This window comes from Paroedura picta, chromosome 15, assembly GCF_049243985.1.
Source record: "Paroedura picta isolate Pp20150507F chromosome 15, Ppicta_v3.0, whole genome shotgun sequence".
Lineage (NCBI taxonomy): Eukaryota > Metazoa > Chordata > Lepidosauria > Squamata > Gekkonidae > Paroedura > Paroedura picta.
In genome coordinates, this window is record NC_135383.1 from 8,036,954 (window position 1) to 8,042,953 (window position 6,000).

A 6,000-nucleotide genomic window follows, 5' to 3' on the forward strand; every position below is an offset into this window, starting at 1 on the left:
AGCACAGATCTTCAAGATTCTATCCCAGTCAGTTTTGTAGGTCAAGATGCATCGGTCCGAAATGGCTGTTAAAAGCTTGTTATCCCCTTGTAAATCCAAGAGAAATGATAAATTAAAAAGCAAATTACGTACAAGATTGCTGTGGATGCCCGTACCCTACTTGCGGATCCATCGGGACACACAACTGAAAGCTGAACTGACCTTGGACAAGAAGACAGGAAAGAGAGAGAGAGAGAAATTACAGCTACAATATTCCAAGTCAGAACAGTTAACAAATGTCTCTTTCAGACTTAATTTATAGGAACACAGTAATTCTGCCATCAATTAAATAATATATGGCTCAGCTAGTGCAAAAAAAAAAAGTTAACCTTAAAAAAATCATTAACTACAAGTGGAAGGTCATTCTTGAAAGCGTAACTGTAGGTGTAGCTTATTAATTTAGGATGGTATTTGGGTTACCTTTAGAGACATCGTAATTTTCTTTCTTTTTAAAAAAAATCCTCATTCATATTTAGTTCTCTCGCCCTTCCAGTCTTACCCCAAACAAGCCGTTTAAACGTGCAAGTTTATAAGGTGAAGGGTGAAGTTTGATTATTCTTATAGAATCCATAATGTAATTCTGCTTGTGCAAACCGGGGTCAAATCACAGCAGACTTATGGCTACCCCAGCAAGGAGCTTTCAAGACACAAGAGAAGCAGGAATGGTTGGTCATGGCCTTCCTCTGCAGAGCCTTCCCAGTTGGTCTCCCATCCAAGTTCTGAGATCTGCCAAGACTGGGTGATACCAGGCCACCTTCCCTCCCAGTGTAGTGGCACTGTCCTATAAGTTCCCCAAACCAATTGACTGGTGGATTGACATCATCTATATGCTGCCTCTCCGGTTGAGATTCAAGATTACAGAATGTGAAAAAGGTGATGTTTACAGCATCGATAACTGAAAGAAAACAGAGGAAATTAAAAAAAAATAAGCAGCCTTCATAAATGTAACAACAAGAAGGTTTTGATGCCCCACTTTTCACGGCTTAAAGGTATCTCAAAGCACCGTCCCTTCCTCTCCCCACAACAGACACTCTGAGAAGTGGGGCTGAGATAGCTCTGCGCTGTGAGAGCAGCTTCTAACAGGACTGTGACTAGCCCAAGGTTGCTCAGCTGGCTGCCTGTGAAGGAGCAGGGAATCAAAGCTGGCTTGTCAGATTCGAAGCCGCCACCACTCTTAACCACTACGCCAAGAGTCCCACTGGATCGGGCCAGTGGTCCCTCTAGGCCACCATACGGTTTCTTCGGAGGGAGGGTCAAAAGGTAGCAACCTTTTCCTGCACCCCATCATCCAAAGTTTGATAATTCAACAGGATCTTATTGATCACAGATGGGAGATGCTGCATATTGACAAGACTGTCTTTTCGATGCACTCCTTGTGAATTTCCAGTCACATCTAGTTAAGACTGTTATGAGGGAAGGGAATTCCTAATGTCATTTTTTAAGATGTAGCCACTGATTCTTCTTATTTCATCTGAGCCAGGCATTTGCTGCAGCTTTCAGGATCTACAGGGTAAATTCTCTCATTGGCAATTTGGTAACGGTTTTATTGGGGTGGAGGGAGGATCCCCCCCATTTACTTTTTAAAAGATGTGTCCCTTATCGTAGAATCATAGAATAATAGAGTTGGAAGGGACCTCACGGGTCATCTAGTCCAACCCCCTGCACTATGCAGGACACCCACAACCCTCTCACTCATCCACTGCCATCTGCCACCCCCTTAAGCCTTCACAGAATCAGCCTCTCCGTCAGATGGATATCCAGCCTCTGTTTAAAAATCTCCAAAGATGGAGAACCCACCACCTCCCGAGGAAGCCTGTTCCACTGAGAAACAGCTCTGTCAGGAACATCTTCCATGTTTCCTCTCATTCCCCGTCCCTCCTCGTTTTCTCTTTTTTGGAACTTGAGTCCTTTCATTTGTTTGTATGTGGCACGCCACAAGGTGGCACTGATGCAAGAAGGCGGGGAGGGCTGAGTATACATTGCATGCCTCTGAGCATTGACAGAGCGAAATCACGAAAAGTTGCAGAATCTCCCTTCCTGCCCCTCCTCTCTTTGACTTTCCTCTTTGCTCAAACCAGAAGGGATTACAAACGGACTCCGAATTTCTAAAAAGGAGGAAAGGGGCAGATGGTTGGATTTCAGGAAGAAACGGAGTACAGAGGCATGAAGGGGATTCCTCATAGCAACTGTGAGATCCAGGCTCCATCGCGGAGAGCAGAATGCTGAACCAGAGAGACCTCTAGCCTCACCCACAAAGATCTTCTGCTGTTTGCAAGCTGGGCAAACCTGCCTCACAGAGAATATTTTGCATTCAAAAGCACTTCGCAAATGCAAAATATTAGCTGGGGCGAGTGACCTCCCTCACCTCAGCTTTTGCCAGACCACAGCAAGTCTGCGTAGTAGGAAAATGGAATTGCAAATCACTTTGTTTTTTTTTTTGGGGGGGGGGTTTCCAGCAGAAAATGTATGGTCTCTAGCGTTCATTGTCACAGCAGCGCCTGCCCAGGAGCCCCAAGACCCTGGCTCTTTTCTCCCACAGAGCAATCTTGCAGCCCAAATTGTAGAGAGTGCCATAATCTCTTTGAGAGTTCCCCAGCTCCCCCAGATACTGGTCAAGGAACTGGAGCAAGGGTGAAGGAAGCCTACACGTTTTTGACTACCTGCGGAGCTTCCTTTGGAGCCAGTTTGGTTGAGACCCAGCTTGATGCAGTGGTTAAGAGAGCAGCGGACCCTAAACTGGAGAACTGGGTTTGATTTTTCCACTTATCCACATGCAGCTAGCTGGGTGATCTTGGGCCACCCACAGTTCTCTCAGAGCTCTCTCAGCACTACCTACCTCACAGGCTGTCTTGTTGTGGGGAGAGGAAGAGAAGGCACTTGTCAGCTGCTTTGAGACTCCTTCAGCAGTGAAAAGTGGGGTAGAAAAACCAGCCCTCCTTTGTCTACCGCTGTCTGTACAGAGGCAAAGGGAAACCAGTGCATTGGTCGATTTTGGGGCCTCAACCATAGGCCTGTCTTGCAGGCCCCGTGGAACTGCTGTATGGTGTTTTTAGTGTAGCCAGGTGATCCAAACTTAAAAGGACTCCGGGGAATGGTAGAGGACAGGAAGGCCCAGAGGATCATTGTCCATGGGGTCACGATGGGTCGGACACGACTTTGCACCTAACAACAATAAGGTGATCCAAGAATTGTCTGGCAACCAGGCAAGGGACATCTGGAGGTGGTTTGACATTTCCTGCCTCTGCATCATTCCTTGGAGGAACTCTTACTCCAATCCTCACAGGTCTTCCATCCAAATCCTAACTAGGGTCGGCCCTATGTAGCTTCCGAGATCAATCAGGATCGTGCTTGCCTGGGCTATCCAGGTGAGGGCATATTCCCTAATATGCACAGTGAACAGGGTGGGGGTGAGGAAGGAGACAGACTCTTTCGGCGGCAACCCAAATATCACCTGAAACATCTAGTCTGGGATTTGTAGAAGCTTTTCTGCCAGGTAAGGACAACGAGAGTCCCACGATGCAATTTGACCCATCAGCAGACGAGGAGAACGGCTGACGTGTGTCGCCCTTCAAGGAGAAGCCGAGTTCTAGAAACGTTCCTGGGACCGAAGACCCGATTGTCTACTTTGTAATGGAAACAAATTGGCTCCTTTTAACGCTGAGCATGCGGAATGGAGCCGCGCACCTGAAAGGTGTGCTGGGCCTCATTATCCGTGGGTAATTGAGGTTACAAGCAGCTCTCCTGGCTTTTCACTCAGCAGCTGTCTCAACAGCCCCGTGAAGGAGGGAAGGGGGGGGGGGAAAGAAACCCTTCAACGAGAAATTAGGGCTGCAAACTTGGCAAATGCATTGGATCCAGGACGGTCTATGGAATACAAATGGGAGCCAATAGGAGTTTTCAGCAGGGACGGTTTCCCATTTTTGAAGTCAATGGATGGTCAGGCTGTGAGTGTTCGTGGTTTGAGGAAGGAGCCCACTGCTGGTTGTCTGGCTAGTATTTAGAGCAGGGTCCCAACCTTTCCGAGCCTGCAGGAGCCTTTCTGGCACAGGGTAGTGAATGCAATGACAAGATGGTGGCCATAAGAGGTGGAGCCAGCCTGGTGTTGTGGTTAAAAGAGGCGACCTCTAATCTGGCGAGCTGGGTTTCATTCCCCGCTCCTCCGCATGCAGCCAGCCGGGTGAACTTGGATCTTCAGGCCAAGCAGTAATATCAGGGCTCTCTCAGTCTCACTTCTCTTACAGGGTGTCTGTTGGGGGAAGAGGAAAGGGAAGGCGAATGTAAGCCCCTTTGAGACTCCTTCCTGTAGAGAAAACAGGATTCAAAACACCAGCTCTCTTCTCAAAAGACCAGGGAGTGAGGCTATGTGAAACTCTAATAGCAATGCTTCAACACTTCAAGCAAAAGCCCTGTCGAACAGGCTGAGCAAATTGGTTTAATATGGGAAAGTGCTGCCAAAGTAACCTTTTGAAAAAAAAACTGCACAGATCAGGTCTACAATGGACTCATTTGGCCCACTTACTTTCAAAGGACACTTGGGGGCCATCAAGAAAAGTGTCACCGGTAAGATCCTCTTTTTTTAAACCAGGAGGCGTCTTACCCATGCTTGGGCGAACAGAAGCGGTTATATTCCCCCTCCTCCTTTTGCCTAGTTGCCCAGCCATCAACTATCCGGATTTAGTCACTAAAAAAACACAGCAGGAGCAGTAGGCCAAAACCACCATGACCGTTGATTTATTGAACCAAAAACCCCAAGACCAGGCGGAGGAAAAGGGATTATGTACATGGGTGAAGTAACAGTGTAAGCGTTACCTCAGGGAAAGAAAATAGAAAACCTGTTCTATCCCAGAGCCTTGCTCCTAAAACCTTTCTTTCCCTCACCTCCTCAATCCAGGAAGATTTACTACTACTACTACTACTACTACTACTACTACTACTACTACTACTGAGCTCTTCCGCCAGACATTTGGTTGAGGCCAGGAGTGGTGATGCCCGGAGTTACAATCTGGGGGTCCCACTCTATGTTAAATGCTGAGAGTTACACGTGAAGCAAAGACGATCAATAACCTGCATGTATACCATCTAGATCCACGTTTGTGGCTTGAAGTTGTTGCAGTGAAGTTGTGGGTTGTTTTTTTTTTTAAGTTTTACCGCCATCCTGATGTTTAAAATTTGTTAACTGCAGGGTTGTCGGGATACGCTAATTTTAACATTGTATGGGGTTTTATGGGGCGTCGTTTTCTTGTTTTAATCTGTAAGCCGCCTCGAGTCGACATTGTCGGGAGAGGCGGGATATAAATCTAAAATAAATAAATAAATAAATAGTATTATTATTTCCTTTCAGTCCAGGACAGCGCTGACCTTTCCTCAGAGAGCCCGGCTTCCAACTGCCAACTGCCTCCCTCAGAGATTCAAAAAAACGCACCCATGACTGTGGAACGGAACCTACTGGCAGGAGAAACAGCCTTTAAAAAGATCCCTGTAGGTCCAACATAAACAACAACAGACTGAAGATGGGGGGCTGGGAATCCATCACAAGGCTCCATACTGAGAACCCCTGATCTAGGGAGCTGTAGGACCCATAGTTGGAGACTTGAGTCCAAAAGGAGGGTAAATGTCTTGAATATGGCATAACCAACTGGAAACGTGAGATGCTGGAAATCACTTTTAGCTGCGGGCTGCTTGTCAAAGATGGCTGCGATGCCATATTGAGGCTGCCTGTGGTGGTGATGAGGTCAGATGCAGGCCTCCCTCCTCAGTCAAGGCCATGCAGAGAATAAGGCAGCAGGTCAGAATCCCTGGTCTGAACCTCTTGCCATCTTATAGTCAACGTGTCCACGTCATTTCCTTTCCTGCTCCTTCTGTTCTGTTCCCCACCCCGACAACCAAAAGGTAGATTGCAAATGCCACACTTGATCTTAGCCAAAAGGCCGAGAAGCAATTGCAGAGTCACCGGGGCAGAGA

At 47.2% G+C, this 6,000-nt stretch overlaps 1 long non-coding RNA gene across 5 annotated transcripts in view; it reads right to left on the reverse strand.

Annotated features, from left to right (window-relative positions):
- Nucleotides 1–5,424, reverse strand: part of LOC143824726 (uncharacterized) — a 62,675-nt gene extending 57,251 nt beyond the window's left edge. For all 5 annotated transcript variants that reach the window (XR_013226849.1, XR_013226847.1, XR_013226851.1 and 2 more), the window contains exons 1-3: nt 5,398–5,424; nt 3,491–4,285; nt 133–201 (exon numbers count right to left, since the gene is read on the reverse strand). This is a non-coding gene — a long non-coding RNA (uncharacterized LOC143824726). The remainder of the gene's footprint in view (nt 1–132; nt 202–3,490; nt 4,286–5,397) is intronic.
- Nucleotides 5,425–6,000: the final 576 nt, after the last annotated feature.